General features: G+C 44.0%; 1 long non-coding RNA gene across 1 annotated transcript; it reads right to left on the reverse strand.

Moving 5' to 3' along the window:
* Positions 1-8,947: 8,947 nt before the first annotated feature.
* LOC106022627 lies at positions 8,948-12,804 on the reverse strand. The gene is made up of 3 exons (XR_001197554.3): positions 12,760-12,804; positions 10,547-10,646; positions 8,948-9,726 (listed from the first exon to the last, which is right to left on the reverse strand). It is a non-coding gene; the product is annotated as an uncharacterized LOC106022627 (long non-coding RNA).
* Positions 12,805-15,879: the final 3,075 nt, after the last annotated feature.

A 15,879-nucleotide genomic window follows, 5' to 3' on the forward strand; every position in this document is an offset into this window, starting at 1 on the left:
CTTCGTTGAGAAGTGTCTACAGAGTTGAAAAAAGTTTCAGTGGCTCCCTGCCTCTCGGCCACTCATTTCTTGAGGGCTACTGTGCAGCTCACAGTGCTGTGAGTGCAGCAGCCATATTTGCACGTCATAGTTTCACTCTGGACACCAGCCCCATTGGCTGGAGTCTTGGCTCCCAAGCAGAAGACAAGCCAGCAGCTTGCACCCAGGCTGTAGAGATAAGTTGGGTCCCCCACGGCTTCTCTCAGGTGAAAAATGAGTGTTTGGGTGGGCTGAGGAAGACCAGCAACACCTCAATATGTTGTGATCCTTCTGCGTGGTAGGGGAACTCCCGGATTCAGAGGGATCACTGCTCCTGCTGCTGCCCCTAACGCAGTTCTAACTACATAGCTAGCCTTCAGCTGCAGGCCCAGGGAAGCCCTCTCAAATGCACATTGTCCTTTCTATCATCTTGTAACCATACAGATCCAAAACCCATATTAATAAGTCTTGTTTTATAGATCAGAGGGAAAAAAAGATATTCCTAGATGATCAATAAGTTGTCTGTATCCTGGCAGCTGTGAACCAGTTCCCACCACTTTGGAGACCATATTTCCAGATCACATTACCCGGAAAGAATGGGTCCCTAGGATCAACCACCAAATAATACTACAACCTCACATATGTTAAACAATGAAGCTTAATGCAGGGGAGGAAAGTGTACACCTTACTGTTTCGCAACAATGGTGAAATATTTATTAGTAGCAGTTCCTTACTAATGGGAAATTATAGCAATCTGCCTTTTAATACTGCATTGAAAATATAAAGTGGTAAACTTTTATTTTAGATGAACTGATTCAAAAAGCTGTCAGGAAGGACAGTGTTTCTGAATACAGAAGAGTCCCAGGGAAATTAAAAACCGGAGGCTTTATTTATACATTAAAAAAAGAAAAGAAAAAGTGGAGGAAACCAGCAATTACAGTTCTGAAAGTTCAAATGAGATAATGGTAGACGTTTCTCCAGCTATTTAATTAAAAGAATCGGCAGGCTCACATAGTTGTTTTGAAGCACTGCGTGAATACCAATGAGCTTGTCACATGACAGGAATGTCGATCCAAGAACACAATATGTTAGCATTACCATTTTTTTAAAGGAGTGAGAGAGTGGCCTTCTAACCACAATAACATCCATTTATTAATATTGAGATGCCTTTCACACTAAGCTTTGCAGGGGACCATGAAGATGCATCTTTGAGCAGGAGTAGCAGCCACAATAGCTGAGGTGACAGAAGACAGGCTGGGCACAGCATGTCCACTGGGGCAGACAGTGTCTCTCACTGGCCCTGTTGTTGATGGTGCCAAAAACTAGCATCTAAGCCAAATAGAAAAGATGAGAATAAAATAGGAGATTATAGAGACAGAGTTGCCTGCCCGGCTTCTTCTGAAAACACACCAAGGCACACACATGAGACTAGCACTGTCCTTCTAAGCGGTTTCTTCTAAATCGGTAATACATAACCACTTACAAATTAAACTGGAATCTCATAGAAGGATAAACATGGTGTGCATGTATTACCCTAGATAATTTAGAGAGTTGGTCTTCAGCCGTCTTGTCACAAACACCTGCACTTCTCTTCCCAGGAGGCATCATCCAATAGTATTGTTTCTCAACATTTGCCCTGTTAAGACCAATGAAATGCAGGTGAATCAAAACGGCTCACCTTTTGTAACAGAGATCACCAGAAAGGCTCTGTCATACAGAACGACTTAGGAACAATTGTAAGACTTAACGACACTTCCGCTGGGTACCTCGATACCAAGGAAGCGGTCCTAGGCATTGATCTATGTGATGCCCCCAAGCATCTCGTCCCTGGCAGCAGATGCGATGAAGGCAAAGTGAGAAGGAAGACGATGTTAACAAGGGTCACACAATGAGCAGGTGACAGATCTAGGATTCAGATTTGGACTGTTTGAAGCCACCATCCAGGAGCTTACCCACACCTCCCTACATCATCTCTGAATTAGTTTCTCCCAGAACTTACCTAAGCTGCTCAATAATGCTAAATTCCACAGGTAAAACGGCGGCAGCCTCGAGACACTGAAGGTGTTTGCTCATGTTAGATAGAACGAGAGCACAGCTCACATTGAGTGCCACTCATACGATATTGATTAGGAAAACACAGCGAACAGTCACACGGCCTGTCTTTGGGAATGGGTGAAGTCCCTCTTTTTTGTCTGAGGCATAACACCAGCTCTACCTATAAAGGGTCAGTCAGCATCAGGCCTGAAGCAACTCCAGCAGAAAAGTTAGCGCCGGCAGAGTAACCTGTGTCTGCAGAAAAACGGTGCACCCCAACGGGGCTCTAGGCTACCAGGCTTACCTTGTTCTTACATCTCATTCTGGTAAGGTTGGTGGGCACTGAAAAATCCTCCTAGCCAGCAATTAATATAATCTATGCCACCAGTAAAAACATTAGTTCTAGTATCCCTCCTGCTAATTAATAAATCATCTCTAGTAGATTTTTATACTGTTTTACAAAAGTGTTTTCATCTCTGGAGCAGATACTATTTATTTAGGTTCTCCAAATGATTGTAATTGCCTTTGTTAATCAAGAATCGTCAGAGAAAAAAGAATAAAATCTCTCTCTCTCTCTCTCTCTCTGTGTGTGTGTGTGTGTGTGTGTGTGTGTGTGCGCGTGTGCGTGTGGTGTGTGTGTGTGTGCAGAGAGAGAGAAAGATTCATTTTGAGAGGTTGAGCTGGAGTATAGGTCAGTGGTTGAGAGCTAACTCCACATTTCCAATCCTCAGATTTGACCTATAACATCAAAAGAACACCACAGTATATGGGGGCACACAGAAGGCTGAGACTCAGAAAACAACGATGGTTGAAGTCCAGGAGCATTCTGCTGGCTTACCAAGAAGAGCTGGTGCTGAGACAAAGTCTAACGCAGTCCCCTATCTGAACTCATTAATGGCTGGAGGAGGTCAGTCTTTGATCTACTGAGACCTTTGAACAGTTTGGATAAGAATCACTGTCATCATGGAGGTGTATCTGCTGTACTCAAAGTATGCCTGCTAAATGTCAGTCTCATGGAAACACATGCTCACAATCGAGACATGGAGGTGCATGCCTATAATCCAGGTATTTTGGAGGATGAAGTGGGAAGAAGTACAGTGAGTTCAGGGTGATCCTGGCCATAATGAACTGGGCTTCAGAGTAAGACTGTCTTAGAAAAAAAAAGACAGAAAAAGAATCTAAATAAAAACACATTCACAAAACTGGGCAGGCCCCGCCACTCACATGGGCAGTGAGAGGGCAGGCAGGCTAGGCAGGCAGGCCCTGCAGGCCTGGCAGGCTCTGGGTGGGAGGCTAAGCAGGCCCTGCCAAAGGCCTGGGCTGACCAATTCAGCGCCCATTCAGGCCCAGATCCAGCATTTTGAGTTGGCTCACCACAACACCCACTCTGTCTAGGAGCTGCTGCTGAAGGAGCCCGTCCTGCAGAACCAGAGCCACGGGATCTGGACAACAGCAGGAAATCCGAGCGGAGCCTCAGCAATGGTCCAGTATTGATGGTGTCAGAAACCAGAAGCCTTGAACCAGACCAACAACTTATTGCAACGGCCATATGCATATAAAGGTGTTTGGGCAATATATATATAGTGTGTGTGTGACAAACTGCAGCTTCCAATGCCACTACGATGATCAAATATGCAATGCAGAGATGGGAAAGATGGTGTGTACAAGGTGGAGAGCAGTGGAACTAGAGACTTGACAGTTGTCACACGTGTGAGAGATGGCTGCCATCGATGGAAGAACGTGCCATTGCCCAATAGGGTGGGCAAGGTGGTATGCAGCGGCCTGGAGCTTGAGCAAATTCAGTTCCTAAACAAGCTGCCCAGCCACATGGACCCCGTGGAGAGCAGTGACAGGACAGATGAGGTGAAGAATGGTTCATTTCCTGGGTTGGACCCCTCAGAAACCCATGGACCAGCCATACTCCCGCAGAGGCCATCAGTGCTGTGCCCTGCTGTCCCAGCTTGTGATGAAGCCTGAGGGCCATGTTGATGTTCGAGGTGTATGCTGCTGCTGAGGGCCATGTCTGGGTCTGCGGTTGTAGCTGGGAGCTGTATTGATGCTTATGGCGCGTGTTACTAACTAGCTAGGCCTGTGTGGATGTCCACAGACTGTGCCACTGCCTGAATCCACATCATTGTCCATGGACTGTGCTGCCACATGAGGTCATGTTGGTGTGGCCGGCCTGTGCAGCCACCTGGGGCCATGTTGATAGCAGCAGCCCATTAGTGGGTTTATTTGGCTTCTGTGTCCAGATAACAATCGATCACTGAGGGAAGCCAAAGTAGGAACTCAAGCTGGGGCAGAAACAATGGGGCTACCTGACTTGCTCTCCATGGCTTGCACAGCTTGCTTTCTTGTATAACCCAGGACAACCTGCCTAGTGGTAGCAAAGCTCCCAGTGGCCTGGGTCCTCCAACATCAATCATTAATCCACAGACTTGCCCACAGGCCAATCTGATGGAGGCATTTTCTCAGTTGGGGTTCCCTCTTTCCAGATGACTCCAGCTTGCATCAAGTCGACAAAAGATAACTAACCAGCACACTCATGTACTAGCATCTGTAGTACTAGTAACTAAAAAACAAAACTATGCTACAGAACTGAGAACCAAACTATATGGGTATGTGGGGCTCACCTGGCCCCTCCATTTGTGTGGGGAGGTTATTAAACTCTTCAGAGTCCATTGTCTAACGTAAAAATGGGGTGACCCCTATGCTGGATGTTCTGGTGGGTTTCTCAGACAGCCCACTCCAATGCTGCTAGGAATACTGACAGCAGAGCTCTGAGCTGATGTGATAATCTTGCCCAGAATCACATCTCTCTCAGGACCATCTGGTATCCAGTGACTGATGGAGTACATTAAGGGTTAAAATGCCTCTTTGCTTCTAGATGGGCAAGCTCTAAAGGTCAAGGTCTGGGACCAGCAGAGAGGAGCACAGCAGGGAGACCATCACTGCAATCCCATCCAGTGCAGAAATTCCCCTTGTCTCTCTACCCTTTCTGTCCCTGCCTTGACCTCCAGCCACCTGAGTGCTGATCCCAGATAACTTTCCCCAGATAAACTTCTGGAAACAGAAGGTCTCCTCTCCCAGCTGGCGGATTAGACAGAAGAAGATGGTAGCATGATCAGAAGACAGCATGTCACAGAATAAGCACTCATTGACCATTTGCTGATTTGAAAGAATGGAAGATGCCTTATCCTGTTGCAAGGCAAGAGAGGCTAAGAAAGTGTTCATGACTATCCAAACTCCTCTACGTCTAAGTCACATTGAGAACAAAATTAAAAAGTTATTTGTAATATTTCAGCACCATTGCTTTTTATAGCCCCCACACTCATGCGTGGGTCTAGCTGCAAACTGTGCAAGAGGAGAGCTATGAAACCAAGAGCCACATATTGTTGACAACTTTTATTTGGCCCTCATTTCAGAACAGTGCTGTCACTCTGCAGATGCGCGTGGCAAATATTGAGATGGGAGTGACAGGCAATTCTGTCAGCTTTTCTCTCTTGAAAACCTGAAAGCGGAGTTTTCATGTTCCCCCTTAATCCTGAGTCTTGCTACGAGCTTAGTGGAAATGTAAAAACACTCATATTTACGGGACCTCAGTAGCACCAATGTGCCGGATACACAGTGTCAGGATGCCCTGTTCATGGTTCTGCCGCCTAAGCTGGCTTCCTTAAGTGTCACCTTTTCCAGCCAGGGTTATGCTTCTCACAATAGTGTTCTATATTCTGACATGGAGAGGACATTCAAATACTTTATTCTCCAGACCACTCGAGGCAACTGTTTTTATTAAAATTTGTTGGTGTAGGGGACTAAGGAGATGGCTCCAACTGGTTGCTAAGCATGCGTGAAGAACTGAGTTCGGCTCTCCAGCACCCTCATAAAACACGGCAGGGGAAAACAGGAGGATCTCCAGGGCTTGCTGGCCAGCCAGTCTAGGTGTCTGCAGAGCTCCAGGTTCAGCAAGGGAACTTGTCTCAGAAAAGTGACAATTTCTGGCCTCCACATATATGTGCACTCATACTCCATCCCCACATAAACACATACATACATTCAAATACATGAAAATATTTTTGTTGGTATGTATATTCGTTGTACACATTACTGAGGTTTGTTTCTCTTTTTTCTATTTATTTGTCTATTTATTTTGTGCATGTGCACACTCATGCCATAGCACACATGTAGAGATCAAAGGACAAACTACAGGAGTCGGCTTTCTCCTTCTATCACGTGGGTCCTTGGAACAAACTCAGATAGAAAGACTTGGAAATTGGGGCAGGAGAAATGGCTCAGCGGCTAAGAGCACTGGACACTTTTCCAGAGGACCGTGGTTCGATCCCCAGCACCTACGTGGCAGGTTACAACCATCTGAAACTCTAATCCCAGGGAATCGGACGCTCTCTTCTGACCTCTTTAGGCACCAGGCATACATACGGTGCTGACACAGACATTCAGGCAGAGCACCCAAACGCATAGAAGAAAAAGAGAAAAGAAAGACTTGGCAGCAAGCGCCTTTATCCACCGAGCAATCTTGCTGCTCCCCCTTTCATTTTAAAATCGATAATTATTTCAGGAATTTTCTTTTTATAATTTTCAGATTGCACATGCACAGTACATCGGCACTGTGTTTCATAAGGACATCTTCTACAAGTACATGACATACTTCGGAAAGTCACTGAAGGAGTTCACCTGTGCACACTCCTCATAACTCCTCCCATACAAGTTCACATGCAGCCCTCACGGAAGGAGGTGGAATTACCAGCTTCTGTTGGATCAATCTCCTTGAAGCACATGTCAAAGAAGCATCCAAGGATGTCAACATTTCCACAGCTTCCGACTCATCCACCAGCGAGAGCTAGGCCCTCGAAGACAAACTACATTTACATAAACCAGAAGATAATAACCGTTTTCTCCAGGAGAAAATGACAGTCCCATCAAGGATACTCCCCCTACCTTTCTGGCTGTCACTCACAGTGCTTTTAAAATTACACCTGTGAGAGAAAATGCTTGGAAAGGCAATGGTAGAGGCTTGTACAGAACCACTCACCACTCACAAATACCTTCCCCTTCCCTTCTTCATTCCACAACCTTCTCTGTGTGTATGTTTTTTCTTTTTTTATTTTAATTTTAAATAGCTTGTTTTACATGTCAATCCCAGTTCCCTCTCCCTCCCCTCCCCCCGAACCCCTCCCTCCACTATCCTCCCATCCCCCCCATCCTACTGCCAACTCCTTCCACATAGGGGAAATCCAGAGTCCCCGTCACTTCACTCAGGGTAGGGCCCAGGCATTCCCCCAAGAGTCCAGGCTGAGAGAGCATCCCTCTTTGTGCTATGGACACACGATGTCTGCTTGTATTCCAGGGATAAACACTGATCCACTGCTCAGGACCCCATAGGTTGCCCAGGCCTCCTCACTGACTCTCACATTCAGGAAGTCTGGATCAGTCCCATGCTGGCCTCCCAGCTGTCGGTCTGAGGTCCAAGAGCTCTCCCCTGTTCGGATCAGCTGTCTCTGCTGTTTTTGCCAGCCCATTCTCTGCCAATTTGCTCATCGCTCCTCTCTCTCTGCCGCTGGGTTCCTTGGGTTCAGTTCAGTGTTTAACTGTGGGTGTTTGCCTCCGCTTCCATCAGTCACTGGATGAAGGCTCCAGGATGGTCATAGACATCAAGTTCATTATCAGGAATGGGTATTCGGGTGGTCTCTACACTATTGCTTAGCTTGCCAATTGGTGTCATCCCTTTAGATCATTAGAGGTCACAATGGTGCCTGATCTGTCTTCTAACCTATGATTCCCTCTTCCCCCTATCCTACCCCTCCAGTCAACCTTCCTGTTCCCCCAATGACCTACTCTCTCTTCCACTTCTCCCCCTATTTCCCAGCTCCCCCTCCCCCCTCGCCGTGTTCCCCATCTGTTCAGAGAATCTTGCCTCATTTCTCTTCTCTTGGGTACCATGCATATCTTTTATGTTCTTTCCTGTTTCCCAGACTCTCTGTCATTGGAAGTGCAGACTGGCACTCTCCTGATCCATGTCTAAAATCCATATATGAGTGAGTACATGCCATGTTTGTCTTTTTGTGACTGGGTTACCTCACTCAGGATGGTTTCTTCCAGTGCTATCCATTTACCTGCGAATTTCAAGATTCCATTGTTTTTTCTGCTGAGTAATACTCCATTGTGTAAATGTACCACATTTTCTTTATCCACTCTTCAGTTGAGGGACATCTAGGTTGCTTCCAGGTTCTAGCTATTACAAATAATGCTGCTATGAACATAGTGGAGCAGATGCCCTTGTTGTATGAATTTGCCTCTTTTGGATATATGCTTAAGAGTGGAATTGCTGGGTCTTGTGATAGATTGATTCCCATTTTCCTGAGGAATCTCCATACTGATTTCCAAAGTGGCTGTACGAGTTGGCACTCCCACCAGCAGTGGAGGAGTGTTCCCCTCTCTCCACATCCTCTCCAGCATAAATTGTCTTCGATGTTTTTGATTTTAGCCATTCTGACAGGAGTAAGATGGAATCTCAAAGTTGTTTTGATGTGCATTTCCCTGATGGCTAAGGATGTTGAACACTTTCTTAAGTATCTCTTGGCCATTTTAGCCTCCTCTATTGAGAATTCTCTGTTTAGTTCTGTACCCCACCTTTTAATTGGATCCTTTGGTGTTTTGGAGACTTGCTTCTTGAGTTCTTTGTATTTTTGGAGATTAGCCCTCTGTCAGATGTGGGGTTAGTGAATATCTTTTCCCATTCTGTGGACTGCCTTTTTGTCTTGTTGACTGAGTGTCCTTTGCCTTACAGAAGCTTTTTAGTTTCAGGAGGTCCCATTTGTTAATTGTCGATCTCAGTGTCTGTGCCACTGGTATTATGTTCAGGAAGTGGTCTCCTGTACCAACTCATTGAAGAGTATCTCCCACTTTCTCTTCTAAAAGTTTCAGTGTGGCTGGATTTATGTTGAGATCTTTGATCCATTTGGACTTAAGTTTTGTACAAGGCAAAAAACATGGATGTTATCTGCCCCCACAAAGGGATCGTGTGGAATACTTTCACCTTCAGATTTCACGGAACCTTTCTCATCTGAGGCTCTCAAGTGAATGATTTTGCAGTGGGTGGCTTTATAAAAAGGCCCAAGGGAAGGTGATTTGCATGTAACATTTGCCTACACTGTATCTCATGAACTATTACAGAAAGCAGTGATTGGCCAGCTTTACCGTCCAAAGGCAGAGACAGAGGTGGGCCGGCCACCTGGAAGTCCATTATCACTGGGCAATACCTGCATCTTTCACCTCTGCAGATCTGGTTTCAGCTTCATCGGTTAGAAGTGCGTTGGGAGGTGTTGCTTTACCCATATTCCGGGTCCATTACGCAATTTTGCTTAACAAAACACCTTTGCTTAGAGACCTCCATTTATCAGAAGCCAGTCTGGGCAAAAAAAGGTGTCTGCTGAATCTTTGCCTTCTTCTCTGATTGTTTCCCCCACTCTGCTTCTCACCCTAAGCCTGGGCAAAAATCATGAGGCAGGCAGTTAATGCAGGCTGCTCATTATCCATGAGTGTCAAAGAGGAGACATTTTGGAGACAGTCAGCCGGTATCATAGTCCCACACAGAAGGCTGTGCCTTTGAGTCTCATCTATAATTTGGGGCTAACAGTCACCTCCACATCCTGAGGCATTCTGAAAGGAAAGAACACATTCAAGCATTTGCCAGTGATTGGATTAGTAGCATCCTTTTATTGTGCTTATATTCCTGTCTGGAATTTTCTATATGACTCTGCTAATCTACCAAAGCCCAGCACTCTGTTAGAATGCTTCCCTCATCCTCACCAGGTCTTACTCACAGGCCTTGTCTGCCTCTGTATCAGGGACATTTCCCCTTTCCTTCCCCTTTCCCCTGTGATATAAACTCTGCTAAGTATGGCCTGGTCCAGCTGAGAACCAATGCCAGGAAGAGGAAGGGTCAGAGAGCACCTGTGAGGTACACCAAGTTCTCCAGGGTGATTTCAGTACCAGCACTAAATGGTGAGAAACTCAAAAGGGTGAAGGTCCATCTGACTTCTCAAATTTCACAGCTCAGCAAGGGCAGAGGGAGTCCTTAGTGCCACTCTACACCAGGCCATGCCCATCCTAGAGGAAGATAAAGGTGATTGCCACCGTTCATATGGATTTCTAACTCTTGTGATTTCTCTACATCTTCAACCAGTGAAATTTCCTGTGATTCCAAAACAGGCTTCATTTGGAGCTCCCTGCCAGTGGCAAGTAGATGGATTGTCCTTTTAATTCCTACCGTTGCCTCCAGCATGTCAGCTCACTAAGCTGGAACCGGACTATTTTAGGCCAGCTCAAAATTATTCCCTGGAGGGTTGTTGGTAGATTTTTTAAAGCTTTCCAAGTAAGTTTCTCCAAATGTCCATCATCATTGTGCCACTTCTATATTGCTGTGATAAATAGCCATGACCAAAGAAACCTGTAAGAGGAAGCATTTTATTGGACTTACAGTTTCAGAGTGTTCTAGTCCATGACAGTGGAGGGAAGTTCAGTGGCAGGGACAGCTGAGAGCTCACATCTCAGACTTTAAACAGGAAGCAGAGAGCACACTGGAAATGAAGCAAGTCTTTTGAATCCTAAAGCTCCCCCCAGTGACACACCTCCTCCAACAAGGCCACCACTTAATCCTTCCCAAACAGTTCCAGCAACTGGGAACCAAATATTCAGACTTATGAACCCATGGGAGCCAGTCTTATTTAAACCAAGGCAGTCATTTTAAGCACAATTTAGTTTATTCTTAAGAATTGATAGCTGAGATTTGTGTGGACTTGAATGAAACTATTAGGGAGATAACCACGCCTGGTAAATGGAAATGTTTATACACAAGGCCTCTGTCCCTATGCTAGGAAGTTAGGAAGCTAGGAAGACCTGAGTTCATGTAGTCAAGGCTCCGTCCCTATGCTAGGATGCTAGGAAGCTAGGAAGACCTGAGTTCATGTAGTCAAGGCTATCCCACATAGCATAGCTCTTGAGCATAAAGCACACAACTCTACAGCTTACCTTCCCCTCAAACACATGCACCCATCCCTAACAATGTTGTACAAACGAAGCAGTTTCTTCTAGACTTTGGGGGGGGAGCTACAAGGAAGAACTTGCATGGTCTAGTAAGGGTTGACTAGGAAGACAATGATAGGCTCAGAATAGGGGCTAGAGAGAGTCCCTGGAGAAGAACAACAGAAAGAACAGCAGGCATTAACTCCCTGTATGCAGAGGGCGCCTGAAGGCTTTCCTAGCACCAGGGACAGCACCACCCTCCACATTTCTTACAGAAGGGGCTTCTTTTTTAAAAAATGTGTTTTTACACTTGTTTATTTTTTTACATGTGTATTTGTACAGTGTGTAGGCATCAGTTTTCCCTCTCCACCATGTAGGTTCCAGAAATAAATCTCAATTCATCAGCCTTGATGTCGAGCAAGCTTACCCACTGAGCATCTCATTGATCCCTAGGGTAGGCTTCCCAAAAGGTATTGCCCATGGGCTGTGTGTGTGTGTGTGTGTGTGTGTGTGTGTGTGTGTGTGTGTGTGTGTGTGTGTGTGTGTGTGTGTGTGTATGGCACGCCCCTTTAATCCCAGCACTGGGAAGGCAGGGGCAGGTGGATCTCTTGTGCCTTTGAGGCCAGCTCAATTTTCATAGGCTACATGGTTAGATGCTGTGTCAAATAAATAGACAAGTAAATTTAAAAGGTAGTGATCATTAGGAATAACAGTAATAACTGAAGAGAATCCATTGAAAATTCATGTTGTCACATCTTGCACCCAGACATAACTCTGTGTCTGGGCTGGGGGCTCTGCACTTTACCCATGTCATTCTGGTAGAGGAGTCCGGAGAACTGCTTGAGATATGTTAGTCATTGACTTTCGTCAAATAGAACAAAAGCAGAAGTGAGTACCAATGAAGCAGGTTCTGGGCTGTGTGAATGGAATTCTCACATCAGGATGTGATACCAAAGACAGGCAGCCTGAATTCTGTTCATGTTACTAACATGGTTTAGAGGAGAGGTGCGTGGTTGTAGAGTTTGTGCTTTCAGCCCTAAACTCTGCTCGCACAGGATTTAGCTGTTCTGTGTTCATGTTGTGGTGTTTAGTCACTGCTCCCTAGTCTACCAACATTGACTGTTTGACCAAGTTGAACCTAGAGGGGAAAAAGTCTTAAGAACAAGCAATGCCAGTAATGATAGCAGTGACTGGCTGGGAGGAACAACTGTATTTGGTCCCAAAGTGAGATGATGCAGACATTTCCTCATTTTTCCAGGGAAACAGTTTCTGCACTTGTATTTATCCCCATGAGATAAACTATGTTCACAGTGTGTACATTGTACACAGAAGGAATACTTAAAATGACTCTCCACTTTCCAAAGATATATAAAAGCACACATACTGTTCATTCAATTTTAATGACCTTCTCAAAAAGAATGTCTCTTTAAAAACAAAAAGGACATGAAGCCATTGGGATAGAGTTGAGTCTGGGGGAAATTGGGGGAAGAAAAGGAGGTGAATGTGATCAAAATACATTGCACAAAATTCTCAGGGAATTACCAAAAATTGTTTTCAATAAAAGAATATCTCAGAGCTGTAGAGCTTACTCATCAGCTAAGAGCACTGGCTGTTCTTCCAGAGGCCCCAGTTTCTATTCCCAGCTTCCACATGGTGGGCCATAATTACCTGTATCTCCAGTTCCAGAGAATATGACACCCTCTTCTGGCCACTGCAAACATCAGACACACAAATGGTGCACAATTACATATGCAAACAAAATATTCATACACAAAATAAAACCACAAAAAAACTTAAAGAACTCGATTTTGAAAATACTTAATAATAGAAATGTGTATCTAAGACACTTTTCCTGATGTCCCAGAAAGAACATCATATTACCCAGAGTTAAGACCATCTACTAAATGCATTAAGTATCTAAGTACCTCAACAATATTTTAGCAAGACATAATAGAAAACAGTAACTGTGTGTCTGTATATGTATGTGTATATGTGTGCATGCATGTATGTATAAAACTCTTCATTTCAAAGAAACATCTCACTCTTCAGTCATATCCTGACAACTGAAGTTTATTCAAGTCAAATTCATTTTGCAATTAAGTCTGTGCAAGCGTTCTGTTCGGGACCTATTTCTGCCAGCACAAACCCCTACATCTGTCACCGAGTCACATGCAATGTCAGGCTGTTTTTTAATGATTTTATTTTGGTCTTGAGGGTGGGGGGGGCAGGAAAGATAGCATGATAGAAAAGCTGTCAGAAAAATGGACACACTCCAAAAGCCAAGTAAGCTGCCTCCTCAAAAAAGGCCTCACTTTCTTTGTTGTTTATCATATGCTAAAGTAATCTGCATATTGTTGGGGAAGATGGAACTGTCCATGCATTTCCATCATCTCAAGAGCCAATGGCTGCCCCTTCCCATTACTGTCTTGTCGCTATGGAAATGGTGGTGTACAGTAGGACAAGGAATGACATCATGGGGTCTAAACAAGGATGTTAACAAAGGGGTCATCTGCAACGTACACAGAAATTTCTTTCCTTTGGCAAAACATTTTGAAATATATATGTATTTCAAACATTATATATATATAAATTATATATATATAAATGTTTGTGTGTGCGTGCATGCATACCTACATTTATAATCCACCATACAAAATAACAACTGATAGAAAAGATACTTTAGCCACCTTTGTTCCAAATTATTTTATTTTTATATTTTTGGTTGTGAGCCTAGCCTTTAACAGCTGAGCCATCTCTCCAGCCCTATTTTATTTTTAAAACTTTAATAAAAATTACAAATTGGATGTTGATAGCACGAATTAGAACTATTCCTTGTCCTTTCAGACGTTACATGACATCCAGTTTTTCTTATATGAAAAGAAACCAGTTTAGCATTTGCCACACCAACCTGGAAGTGTCTAAGACTTAAATTATCAAAAGCTGCAGTTAGCCTAGATGTCATCTTACTCTGGACTGAAATCTATGTTTAAGACAAAAGCATCTTGGCTCTCTAACCTGGAAAATAAGATGATGGCACTTTTATCCTCAATTGTACATGAAGACTTGACCTAATAGAAAGGTAGAAATGCTTTAGGCATTCGATAAACGCTAGCATGACGGCACTAGGGCTGATTTCTTCAGCACACCTCCAACTGGAGGGAAGTGGGTGACTGTACAGCTAGGAGGAAAAGATCCCAGCATGGCCTGAGGTTTAATGTGAATCAACTATGCAGTGCGCTAGCCACATAGCAGATAAGCAAGTGCTGGCTGCCCTTGGAAAAAGACACCCTCCCCACAAACCCAAGGTAAAGGGAGAGCATGCTAATTCTGGATGGGGTTGACACTGAGCACTATCCATATTGGCATTCCCCATAAGCTCAATTACTCTGAGCATAAAAATATCACATTCTAATATCTGCCCTGTGGCAAAGGCAGTCTGGGAGCAGTTCAAACACCTCCCTTCTGCCGTCTGCCTGGGTCCAGACTGCTAAATATTTGGTGCCAGTGGTTACGGTTGATTCCATTTCCAGAAATGCAATGCAGCTGGAAAACATTTTTGTCTCATAGTGGAAAGTCTGCACTATTACATATCTTTTCAGCAAACACAGGAAAACATTATGATACATATAGAAATTAACTCTAACGCAATGTAAAGCACACAATTTACCAAACCCCAAATGGGAAATGAAGGTCATGTTAGTAGTGTCATGATTTTGCTCATATTTCATGTTATCATTTATGACTACTGGTTATGGGAAAACTGATCATTTTGTTGGTGCTGCTCTGCAAATTTAGCTGAGTGAAGTTTCAAGTAACTTGAAATCAGGGCCAGTGGAATGGCTCAGCAAGTAAAAGTACTTGCTACTCAAATCCGGAGACCTACATTCAATGCCCAGATGACCTCACAGTGGAGGTGAGAACTGGCTCTCCAAAATTATCCTATGACCTCCACACGCACACCATGGCACATGAACACCTGCACACAGGCACACAAGCACGCACGCACACACACACACACATACACACACACACCACATCATAGATACAAACAAGAGTACTAATAAATAAAATGTAGTAATGTTCTGAAATCATGAAAGTAAATGCTACTCTAAGTTCTTTTCACTCAATGTTTTATATTATTCTGTGTGGGGGAGTAATAAATGGATACCTGGCTCTTATGATTTTGTTATTTCTATTTTACATGGGCCCTAAATATACTGGACCATAAACACCAGTAGTTCATACAAAAGGTTAAAATAAGCCAGTTTTGGATCCATTGTTTTCCTTCCGGATTCGGTTAGAGTTAACAATGTTTGAAGTAAAATCTTTCCTTGTAGAGACATTTTCAGTGTGTTATGAAATAAGGTCGTGTCCTGTTCCACCACCATAGAAAGGCCTTGTGAAATAGGTGTGTTGCTATTTTACATCAGGAGAAACCAAGCCAGAGAAAGGATGAAGTATGCTGAAGACAAGATAACTAGGCATTGCTAAAGCCCAGATAAATCCTCTGAGTCCAACCTACATGGGTTTTCTTCAAGCTCCAGGACACCATGTAGACCATCTCTAAAAGCTGTATGCCAAATCTTCCTAAAACTTTACTTGGCATCACTCTTAGTTGTCTTTGGTTTCTGTATAATACATCCTGTTCCCTTCCATTAACATCTACAGTAATAGTAACATTTCCAAGCAGGTTTTTTGTTGTTGTTTTGCTTTTGTTTTTTACAGTACAAATATATAATGCCCCACCAGCAAAATTTAGTAGAGCCTCTAGGGTAAGACTAAGGCTCT

Source organism: Mesocricetus auratus, unplaced genomic scaffold (assembly GCF_017639785.1).
Source record: "Mesocricetus auratus isolate SY011 unplaced genomic scaffold, BCM_Maur_2.0 Super-Scaffold_100020, whole genome shotgun sequence".
NCBI lineage: Eukaryota > Metazoa > Chordata > Mammalia > Rodentia > Cricetidae > Mesocricetus > Mesocricetus auratus.